Genomic DNA, 12,906 nt, shown 5'->3' with positions numbered 1-12,906 from the left:
CTATTTCAAACACACGTGTTAAGGGCTAGAAGAACAAAAGGGAAGAGAATGAAGGAAGATGTGGGGCTGGGGTGAAGAAGAAGGGGCACCCTTCAGTGGTCAGAAGCACCTACTGTCCCTGTTGGGAGCTTCTGTTCCTCGGTACTGCAGTGGTAGAGACTCCAGCAGTTGGTTTTGGACCCATCTAAGAAGTGGGGCTCAAATACAGTCCCTACTACTGCTGGAACATGGAACAAGTGTGTCCCCAAGAATAAGGGGAAGCTTCCCCAAAGAAGCTATCCTTAAACTGATCTTGAAGAATGAATAGGATTTTTCAGATTCTTTTTTCAGGTAGAAAAATTTTTTCTGGACCCAGTTTTCTTCCGTGTTTTTGCACAGCTTGTGGAAATGAGGAAATGTCTAGAAAGTTTATCAACTATGGTTCATAGACTACCTGGGCCACTGTTTGAGTATCACAGAGGAGATGAAAATAATTAAGTTTTTTTTCCTGGTGGGATTTGAAAATTTATCTGTTTAAACAAACACACTAGGTAATTCTTATATATAATAAAGTTTGAGTGAACTAAAATTTTAGGAACTTTAGCAATTATTCATTCAACTAATTATGACTCAAGAGAGTAGGAAACTAGAAGAAGTTTTTCCACCCACATATGCATTTGGTTTTGGCTTAATATATCTGTGTATGTGTAGACAGAGGATACACAGTGAGCTTATTGTATGTATTTGTTACTTGAGCATGCTTATGCATATGCAAGTATGTGGGCATTTTCTGTTGAATTTTAAAAATAATGATAGCAAAATGCTCTCTATGATTCTGGAAGATAGAATCATCCAGGGAATCTGCAAAACAGAGCCAGGACTTCTTTAAAAACATCCCCAAACCATTTTTTTCTTGCTACTTTATTCTATGAGCAAAGGAAAAATGTCCAGAATAAGGAACATAAATGGTTCATCATTAAAGAGAAAGTACATCTAATTATATCCTCTTCTGGAGCTTTTCTTTTTAAACTTCATTTCAAAGTTGAGATGAAGAGAAATGATCAGTTGCTTGTTATTTTCATCAGAAGTTGGGAAAATTTTCTTTGAGGATTTTGGGACAAAAAAGAAATGTAAGCTCACTAGCTTTATTCTGTTTAAGGTAGTGAATAAGAAATTTCAGAAAAAAAGAAAGTTTGTATATGAGTGATTTTAATGGATTAACATAATTAAATATTGAATCCAAAGGCCTAATGGCAATCTGCTACTAATAAAAAGAGCACATATCTGAAGTATGCAAACTTTTCACTAGAAAATAAAACTTTATAACATATCTTGATCTTCCATATGACTAGTTAGAAGAATGGTTTTTAAGTCTTAAAGGTCAAGCCTTCCAAAAGCAAAAGTTTATAGTCTTTTCATCTTAACTAGAGCAGTATCATCATTTCCTTTTCCCTTTGATCTCTTCATTTAAATTTAAGTTCCCTTTAAACACAGGATTTTAAGTGAGCAATTTGTAGAAGGGTTTTGGGTTTAATTATCAGTTTACAGAGTTTCCACTAGAGCTAAATATTTATCCTTGGGCTAGGTACACTGAATGTGTGGAATTAAGGCGAAGCTGCTAGAAGGGGAGGAATTAAATTGCCAAAAAAAAAAAATACTCAATTTGTTCCACCTGTAAAGTGCACTGATTTACTTAAATCTCACTCTGTCAGTTTTAAAAGCATGATTATAATTGCAAATGCTAAAGTATTAGTTGTCCAAATGACAAGGAGATTGTCATTAAAGATGAAAGGAGAGAAAACCCAAGACATTTAGGAAAAAACTGGATATATTCATTGTTCTGCCTCATTTTGCTTTCTTCAGAGGTACTGGGAAATTTTGTAAAGATCAAAGGAAATTAAAAATACATAAATCTGCTGAAAATATCAGAGAGTCAAAAATTTAAAAGAAACAAAATAGGTTATAAATTTAAAAAAATATATATGAAGGAAAGAATTGAGTTTAACTCAAAATATCAATTGAGAAGAGTAGGAGAGAAGCAGATAACCCAGGGACATCTCTATGTGATGAGAGCCACAGGATGGCTTTGCCAAGGGTTACCTTATTGGTGAGATACAGATTTAGGTAAGGTTTTTTAGAAGGTGTAATTCTGCCAGTTTGGGGGTGTGGGGTTGACTTCTGATGTGAATCATTGGCACACAGGTCTTGGGTCACACAGCGTAAGCCACCCAGAAGCATGTCAATCATGTCCCAGGGCTGTCATTTCTGCTGGATTTTTCAGTAAGGCTGTTTGTCACATAGGTTCTTGGTTAAGTTAAGCAGTTTTTGGCTTTCTTCTCATTATGAGAAGACTCTACTCCAGACAAGTTTATGGTAGAAGGTAGGGGATTCAGTGAGAACTTGAAATGTTAAAAGAAAGTATAGATTCGTGAAGAGCTTTCTGCTGTCATGTATAACTGATTAGAATTTTAAAAAAAGAGGATAATGTGATGGTTCATTTTATGTGTCAAATTCCCTGGACCATGGGAAACCCAGTTATTTGGTAAAACATCACTTCTGGGGATGTCTATGTGGTTTTTTTCTGGAAGAGATCAGTATTTGAATCAGGGGACTGAGTAAAAAAGATAACCCTCCCTAATGTGGGTAGAAATCACCCAATCTGTTGAGGGACAGAATAGAACAAAATGGTGGAGAAAAGCTGAATCCTCTGTTTGTGACTGACTGGTTGAGTTGGGGCATTTATCTTCTCCTTTTCTTGGGCTGGGATTTTCACACTCAGCTTCTCTTTTGTTCTCAGGCCTTTGCACTTGGGCTAGATTACATCATCAGCTTCCCTGGGTCTCCATCTTGCATTTGGCAGATCATGAGGCTTCTTGGTCACCATAACTGCCTGAACCAATTCCTTATAATAAAGCATCTATTTATTTAAAAAATTATACATTTGTTTCATTTTGTTACCAATTGAGACAAAGTAGTGAAACCGATGATGATATGACATGTATGTAGAAATTATTATGAGAATTAAATGACTGAATGCCTACAAAGCCACTTGTTCTCTGCTTTGCAAACAGTTGATACACTTTATATTATTATTCAAATATGCAATTAGTTTCATAGAATTGTGTGGATCAATAAATCTAGTCATGATATACAGTAGTGTTTCAGTGGAGACAGTTAAAAAAAGAAAAGATTCCCTGTATAAGATTTTAACATACAATAAGATCATAATTAGGGTCACTAGATCAGCACTGAGTTATTATGATTTTTCAAAATTGCTGGAGAAAAGCTTTAGTATAGCATCGGTGTGGCTTTGGAAGATAACACCTTTAGTAGGAAGAGTCTTGTCTTGGAATCATAAACATTAGTATTTTTCTGTCTTTGTTATCAGATTCGTCAGCTAAAATTTTAATTCTGCCACTTACTACCTGGGTGACCTGGGTCAGCTTGCTTAGACTCCCAACCTTACTTTTTTGATTTGTGAAATGCAGATTGTGATGAGCATGGTATTAACAAACAACATGATTTCAGGTGCACAGAAGGTATTTAACATATGTGCATGTCCTCTGGTTCTCTCTTAATATAATCTATTACTTTAAGATATTTACTTTTTGTGGAGGAAAAAATGCTTAATTTTTTTTTTCTAAAATAGTCATGCAGACTAGCCTGATGCTAAGGAGATATTTAATTTTCCAAATATAATTTAATTTCATATCTTTAATTCTCAGCTCTCTTTTTGAGCTCAGTTTTAACTCAATGTATTATATTTTAGAATGCCTTAAAATCAGTCTTCAACAACCATAGATTTTTCAGCTTTGTCTAATATTCTCAGTTTTCAAAATGTAATTCTTTTTCACAGGTGATAGATGGTTAATTCTGAGACATAAAACATTTCCCCCTTTCGATTTAAAAAAAAAACTTGAAAGAGAGATTCCAATTATTTTATTATAATAAGGGAAGCAATGCATGTGCCTCTGTGTTCCTGATTTTAGCAGACCTCCTGTTGGGTAAATTTCCAGTAGTTCTATTGGCTTTGAAAGATTAACAACAGACAAACGTCTAGACAGAGACCTGCTCTTTCTCTATCCTTTTACCTTCTATAGTGGTATAGAAAAACTTTTTGATCATGTACCCTACCAATAAAAAAAGGAAATGTGAGTTGTCACCTGTTTGTGTACAGTAGTCCCCTTTTATCCATAGTGGGCATATTCCAAGACCCCCAGTAGATGACTGAAACCATGGATAGTACTGAACACTGTATATACTATTTTTTTTTCTATGTGACCTGCAGTGTTGCTACACAGTCCCAGAGTTAATCTGTGCTTCCATGTTTTATGCCCTGGTCCTTCCTTTGTATTACTCTTGCACCTTGGACCCATTATTGAGTAAAATAAGAGCTACTAAATACAAGCACTATGATACCATGACAGCTGATGTAATAACCTAGCTGGCTACCAAGGGGCTGACAGGTGGGTAGCACATGTAGCATGTGTACATACAGCAGGATAAAGGGATGATTCATATCATGGGCAGGACATAGCGAGATGGCACCAGAAGGTTGTATAATCTAAAACTGATGAGTTGTGTATTTTTTTGAGTTTTCCATTTAATATTTTCAGATAGCACTTGATTCCTGGTAAAACCATGGATAAATAGGGGTTATATTTATTTATTGCATATTCTTTAAGCATACACCATTTTATGTGTTGTGTACATTGTGTGTCCCAAAACATAAATTTTAAAAATTGAGAGAAAGATGAAATAAATGGTTATATTTTTTAATTTTCTGGTTAGCATGTTCGCTTCGTATTACTATAACCTTCTAACTTTTCATGGCACAATATACGTGCAGGGTGACTTTTATCAGAAATGACTGAGGATGCAAATTTGTCTTTCAAATAATCCCCTTAAGACTTTTGACTGATCTGAGCTGACTTTTTGTCAAACCTGTTTAGATGATTCTGGTTTTACTTAACAGCATACTGCCAGGGAGCTCAGAGTTGAAGAAGGACGCTATGTTAGCTCGACTGTTGCCTTGCTAGTAGTCACCGGTGCTTGCATGATTGGAATTTTGTTTGTGATTTCTTTGCAGGAATCTTTAAGAGTGACGTCTAGACTTTGTAAGGGTTAATCTGGACAGATAATAAGATTTTCAAATCCACTTAATTGGTCCAGATAAAGTGCACCACATCATCATCAAGCTCAGAAAATGGACAAGTGAAGGTGATGCTGGGTGGGAATCTCCAGTCTGTAGAACTACCTCTTTCTTCAGGAAACTTCACCCAGAGTGTTTAACTTCAACCATCTGATCTGAGGATAAGCAACACATATCTGGGTTAATACATGCATTGATTGAATAAATGCAGACTGTAATTTCTTATTTGCTTTGGTGGGAGGGAGGGAGGATAAGTAGAAATAGAACTGCTCAGATTTTATTTCCTATTCCAATGGATCACCTCTTCAGCCCTTGGATTGAATTTGAGAGACCACCCCAATAGCATTGGTCAGTAATGTGTTTTTCATGAAGGGACAGATGATAAATATTCCTAGCTCTGTGAGCCATAGAGTATTGTTGCAACTCTTCAACCCTGCCACTGTAGTGCCCAAACATCTACAGACAATCCATAAACAAATGTGTGTGGCTGTGTTCCAATAAAAGTTAATTTACACATAAGCAGGCATTTAGTTGGATTTGGAATGGAGATCTTAATTTGCCAACTTGTGATCTAGAGAATCCTGCTCAACACTAATAAGATAATGAATCCATGTTTACCAAGCAATGACTTGAAGAAAAAAAAACACCCCTCTTTAAAGTGAGTGGCATAGCTTAACTGCACAGACCTTTAGGAGTCACATTGGCGTATAGAGCTTTCTACTGTTAACTGATGCACCCTTGCAGTCTTCTTTCTGTCTCTGGTTCATTCTTTGTTTCTCTCAATCCCTGCAACACCTGTACACACATGGTCATGCGGTGCTGCAGTGCTTCTAAAGGAGACTTCAAGGTTGCTCTGCTTGGTGCTTTGTCTTGCCACTCTGTGCAATGAGAGGCAAAGGGACTTTCCCAAGTGATAGGACAGCATTTTTCCTTCAGCATCTTTCCAAACTAGCAAATCATGACAGCTTCGTGGAAATATGGACAGAACTGAGTTGAAGACAAACTCCTGCAGGAGCATCTTGCCAAGAGGAGATTTTTTTTTTTTTTTTCACACACTGATCCTAGAAGGGATCTTTGTCCAAGAGACTCTCCAGCATTCTGGTGGCACTTTCATGTTTTTGTCTCCATTCTATCTACATCTCCTTGTACCCTGTAGATGATCCTCTGACCCCTGCCCCAATTACCATCATTAAAATACCCATAGCTGGGGGCTGGGGATGTGGCTCAGGCGGTAGCGCGCTTGCCTGGCATGCGTGCGGCCCGGGTTCGATCCTCAGCACCACATACCAACAAAGATGTTGTGTCCGCCGAGAACTAAAAAAATAATAAATATTAAAAATTCTCTCTCTCTCTCTCTCTCTCTCTCTCTCTCTCTAAAAAAAAAAAAAAATACCCATAGCTCCCTACCAAAAGAACCCTACCGTGGCTAGTTTTACCCTTCACTGTCCTCCTCCCTAATACAACGGTACACAGGGGTGATAGCCACTGTTTTCATTAGAGAGACCTCATAACTGTGGCCCTCTGGATGTAAAACTCGGCTCATAAACATATCCAGAGAAACCAGAGGTGCAGAGACTTGTTATGTGTAGGGCAGAAGTTATTGCTCATGCAGTCTTTCAGATTCAGCCAACTTTCCAAAAGGATCAGGCCAGCACAACAAAAGGGGCCAAATCACCTCAGCACCTGCAGCTTTGGGCTTACTTGACAATTTTGTACAAATCTTTCCGTAACCACCAAGGGTGGCTTGTTGATGTGGCGTTTTAGTAGAATAGCTTGTTTTCATAGGAACACACTTCCCTTTTAAGGGAAGTGAAGCAAACCCAGATTCTTATGGAATACTTAGCAGGACTGGTGTTAGATTTGAAAGAAGTCTTGGCTTATTTGGCCCTTCAAAAGCTTGAACAATGAAGGATTATGATGCTAATTTAAAGTTGCAAGGGGAAGAAACTAGAGCTTGGAGAGGCTAAGTAACTTGTCCAAGGTCGCAAAGGATGAGAGGACCCAACCTCTACCCAATCCTGAGCCTGCCTTCATCATCCCATGGAACCTTTCCTAGTTTTGCAATTTTGCATGGTTCTATTTATAAATATTGCCATGAACTCTCCTACCTTAAGAAAGGCTATTAAATATTTCTCAAGCTGTTCTTGATAACCCAGTGTTGTCATATGAATCATAGCCCTGCAGGGACTTTTGAAGTTTGAAGAATATTTGTCCTGGGGCCCCATCTGGAGTGTTTGTTGAGCTTTTATGTCTATTTTTGATCAGTTTTCAATCTGTGCTCATCAACAAGCTTTCAGCTGTCACTTCTTATTTCTTTCTCTGTCACTGCCTCTCCTGGGCTTGTTACTACTGCCCACTTCTAATTTTCAACCTAAAGTTCTGATGACGACAAAACCAAGGCAGCTGGAATCATGTCTAATGGTGGTGTTTGTAAGATCAGGGGCTGAGGAGAGAGGACTAGGAGGTAATTACATCTACTGGGCATGGGCATTTTCGACTTTCTTTCCTCTTTTTTTGTTAATTCTGTAAAATTTTCTGCAGCTCACTTATATTGGGGTGAGTTATAGAAAACTGAGACTATGTTGGTTTTATCATAGATGTGTTTTAGGGAAAAAAACCCTGTAACCTAGGTTTTTCTTAATATTTTATTTCAATTCTAGCTCACTGAACTTGTGTTTCTATTCCCTTTATCTATCTATTCCATGTACCACAATTAAGAATTAAAGAAATGAATTCTTCAAACTCAAGAATTACAGAGACATACACATAAAATAGTTTGCAGATGTGAGGGAAATAAGAGTTTGGGTCTGGGGAGAATTTGACCTTGGGTGCTTTGCTTTTGCTTATGTCAGAGTAAAATATGCAACCTAGTGTTCATTCAGTCTGGTGCTAAAGGGGATGCTAATACCTTTGGAGCTGTTTTGACAATTAAATAAAGTCACTTGAGAAAGTAGCAGGCACACTGTAAGATTTGATCAAATGTTATCTGAATAGCACTGAGTGTCATTTAGGAAGATATTATGAACTTAATTTGAAATTAGATCTTTCTCAGGGAGGGCAGGAAATATATTTTTCTGAAAGGTTGTTGTATCAATAGACAGCTGTGAGAGAAAGAGGCTGTATAATCAAAATTCGGTGGAATGTGACTATAATCAGGCTTGTGGGCTCTGCTGGGTTACAAATCTGTTGCCCCTCATAGATCTTGAGCTCCTTAAAGGCAGGTAATGTCTGATTTCTTTCTGTATCTCCATATTCTAGCACAATGCTCAGTACACAGTTGATCCACAGTAGTTCCTTTTGAATGGATAGACAAATGAATGCAAGTGATGAAGAAATTTGTTGTTGCCAGAAGCCAAACATGCTCAGGAGAGCCCATCTCTTATCTAACAAGCTCTCCTGTGGATAAGACATGGCAGAAATAGCAAATTCAAATGTATTTCAACAAGGACGCTCAGTGCCACAATGATAGACTCCGGTTTGCTTTAGGAACCATGATGGGATCTATTTTCTTTACTTCACTTTGGAAATTTATTTTTATTTCTTTCAGGACATTACTTTAAAATAAAAGTGGAGTAGAACACTGTTATAAGCCAGACTCTTATTACCCATATTGAGATACAGAGCTGCCTACTTCCAGTCCCTGAGACATAACAATGACCTGCAGTAAAAGCCCCGTAGAACTCCCTGATGGACAGTGTTAGTTCTGTCCCTCAACCCTAGAATTAGAACATATTTTTCTAGAATTCTCCATAACAGAGAATTTAAGCACAAGTAAAAAGGACTGATGCTAGCAGGGGTTTTATTTCACACTGTTGTTTTCATTTATAAGTAAGAAATATTTTATGATGTTCTTCAGACATAGTACTTTATTAAATACTGCCCTCTGTCTCATGATATAATCTTCATAAATTCCATAAATGAATACAATGAAGAAATCATTAAAATTACTGATTAATTTCTAAAGTCAATTTTTTTTTGCTATTTACAGTATCTATGATGAGATTTAGAAACATCACAGAAGTTCAAGATAATGGTAATTTAGAGGGAAAAAAAAAAAACCCTTTTAGTTGTTCCAAGAGTATTTCCTGTCTCCTATTTTCTTTCAGGCTGTGAAGCTTTGGGAATAGCATTATTTTCAGTAGAGCTAATAAAAGTTGGTATGGTTTAGATCCAGAATGTCCCCCAAAGTCTCATGTGTTGAAGACTTGGTTCCCAATGCTGCAGTATTCAGAGGGGGGGGGTTAAAATGATTGGATTATGAAGGCTATAATCTCATCAGTGGATTAATCCATTTGATAGATTCATAGTTTGAATGGGCTACTGGGAAGTAGTGTAAACAGTAAGAGGTAAGGCCTACTTCAAGAAAGCAGGCCTTTAGGGGTGTACCCTGGATAGGTATGTTTGTGCCCACCCCCTCCCCACCTTTCTGCTTCCCAGCTGTCCTGATGTTTGGCTTCGCCTGAGAGAGCTGGCCAACCATGGACTGAAACCTCTGAAACTGTGAGCCAAAATAAATCTTTCCTCCTTTAAGCTGTTTTCACTGGGCATTTGTCAAAACGATGAATAGCTAACACAAAAGTTCTAGAACTTTTGTAAATCACGTTAGGCAAGTGTAGACATATTGGTAGTCACTTACCCAGCATCCATTTCCTTTTCCTTTCCTTATCCTTGCTAGGATATCCTTAATGGTGTTTAAGATAGAAATGTGCTTCCATGAAAATCTTCACTTTCCCAGCCTTTGCTCTAAGGGATCATATGAACTAATAAGATGAAGCTGAATTCTTCTGAGTGTTCCTGGGTCATTTTTGCCTTTCCGACTGTTATGGGATGAATGCCTGTCCCATACGTGGTGCCAAATTCTTATCTGAAGCCCCTGTATTCAGTTTGATGGTATTTGGAGGTAAGGCCTTTGGAAAGGATCATGAGGGTCAAATCTTGTGATGCATCAAGGAAAAACCACCTAAGCACATAGTGAAGAGTTAGTAATCTAGAAGCCAGAACTGATTTCTCACCAAATACCAGTGAACATCAAATCTGCTGGCACCAGGAGTTTGGATTTCTTGGGCTCCAGAGTAGCAAGAAATGAACTTCTGTTGTATAAACCTCCTGGTCTATGGCATTTTGTTATAGCAGTTCAGGAAGATGAAAAAACTGACAGAAAACATTGATACAAAAGAGGACAGGTGGGGCTGTTAGTATTTCTCTCTTCCCTACTTCTGTAGTATTTGAATGTAAATGTGATGCCCAAAGCTTAAACAATCATTTTGTAATCATTGAATGATAAATGTAGAATGAAAACAGCATACTAAAGGTGGAGCAACAAAAATATCAATAACAATAATAATGATAATAATAATAATAAAAATACTTGTGGGTATTTGATGGTATTTTTGAATAGCTAGCATGTAATCATCTACTTTCAGATTTCTGGTTACCTGGGAAAAGGAAACCCTTATTTGTTTAAATTAATAAAAATTGGATTTCCTGTTACTTGCAGTTTATACAAATCATAAAATTAAGACATGGCTATGATTTGATAATCCTCAGATTTTTCTGTATTCCAGTAGATACTTAATGTTTACTTCTTAGTGATATCTCAAAGCAGCTGGATGGCTATTAATTAGGAGTATCTTCATTAAGTCAAACTTCTTAACAAATAAAATTTTAAAGATGTAACTGGTCAAAGTATTTCTTAGGATTTTTTTTTGGAGGGGGAATGGCTGAAGATGGACCCCAGGGTAAACAACTGAACTACACTCCCAGCCTCAAGAAAAATTTTTTGAGCCTCAACTATTTTCTTAGTGTTCTAAGGAACACTTATTATCTGGAGCCGTCACTAAATTTAGTAACAGCATTTCTTTAGGTTTTGTTTTTGTTTTGTTTTGTTTTTTTTTCCTCAGAAGAGGCTAGTATGATAAATATGCTTTGGTTAGCACATGGGAAACAATTTTCAGGTGGTCTTCTGCCATGATGAAAAGTCAGTTTTTGTAATAAATGAAATTGGGCTGACTGGTTGGTTGCTTTGAAGGGTCAGCCATTAAGACATCTGCAAGTGCAATTCAAAGACCCACATTTACCTCCAAATGATTTGCAGCAGTTACCACAGGACTGTTCACCATCTACTTACCTATACCTTTGCTTGCCTGTGCAAGTGTGACAATGATTGTCATACTGAAGGTGTCAGCTGCATACTCCTGGAGTCTTTCATTTGATCAGACACTTCAGAAACTTAGTATGGAGGTTCAAGCTGCAGACAACCAACGAAGAAATACCAAATAATTAAGCATCTAACTGCATGCAACTCTTATCTGACATAGGGATTCAGTCCAAGGCAAAACTATAAAATAGGACAAATTTCTTGTTGATGTCTTTGCTATTATGTATTCTGTATCTCCTTCTCTTTTCATAAAAGTGTATAACCCAGTTGTTCAGTTACTTCATGTGGTCTGGGGCCTTATATTCTAAATATTTCTACACATTTAGTTCACATCTTAGCAAACAAGCCTTTTGTCTTATTCTCTCAGCATTACTTTCTGGACTAGATGTCATGTTGGAGGGAAACTGAATTTGCCATATTTAATAATGTCTTTAATATATTTATTCTCCAAATTTATTTGAATTATGAAAGTGCAACTCTTAATTCATAATACTTTGTAGCTACTGGAGCTGCTAATCTAAGATATTAAGAGGGTTATAACTACCAAAATATTGGGGGGAATGAGGTACATGCTATTTTCTCACAAATGTTAGATAGGTTGTTTTCAAAATCAACTTAAAGTGGTTGACTTTACCTTAATGGTAAAGAGTTACTGACAAGTGACAGAAATAAAAATCATAGAAACTGGTTTTTAAGATGATAAATCGAACCATAGAGAGATGTGGCTACTTTCCTTATTTTTTCAATGTCACACAGTGACTTTTTAGTATGGATGAAGTTGAATTTATCCTATTTTCAATTTAGCATGTTCTCCATAAATTACTACAGACTTTATGGCTCTGTTTTCTTGCCATGACCAATATTTATAGCAAAGCAGTCAAGGTCAGATTTTCAATTCTATCAGTGAGCAACTGCATGGAAACCAACTGGATTGGCTAAGAGGTGAACCATCAGAGTGAGCCCTAAACAGCCAGATTGACCATGCAACAATTTCCTCTTAAAATGTGATCATCCATAGCCTAACTCCTGATAAATATAAATCAATGTTATTTAAATAGCTTCCTGAAGGAACATTGCACCATTCTAAAAGTGTTTATCTTCAGCTGGGTTATTACCTAAATGACCATGTACTCTGAATAATAAGACCATTGGAGAACTCGTTATAGGTTTTGGTTTGCAAACACTAACCATTTTGAATTCACATAACATATAGTTAAAAAAAATCAGTGTCTTTTAGGGAAATCCAGATAATGGGAGAATAATTCTAAGTTGCAATCTCAGGGGAGCTTGAGGGGAGTGTGTGGACATGGTAGGAAAGTCTTTTAAAACTTGTGTAGGTGGCCTGATACCAACATTCTGATATAGATGTTTCCATCTCTGTTGCTGTAAGAAAGCAAGACAAATGTGACCATTTGTCAACACCTGGAGGAAACTTTGAAGAAGTGACTGTGCATCATGTAAAAGGATTTTTTAAGCAACTGTCTGTCAAAGGAAAAATTACTCAGTTTAAGAAAAAGGCAACATTAAATGGACACAGAGAATTGCTTTGAAGATTGAAAAATCCAGATGGTTAAACTTTTTGCAATAAATAAAACTCCATAATTCTTCTTTTCAAATA

Source organism: Spermophilus citellus (genome assembly GCF_964194105.1).
Source record: "Spermophilus citellus genome assembly, chromosome: 13".
Lineage (NCBI taxonomy): Eukaryota > Metazoa > Chordata > Mammalia > Rodentia > Sciuridae > Spermophilus > Spermophilus citellus.
This window is presented reverse-complemented; position numbering follows the sequence as displayed.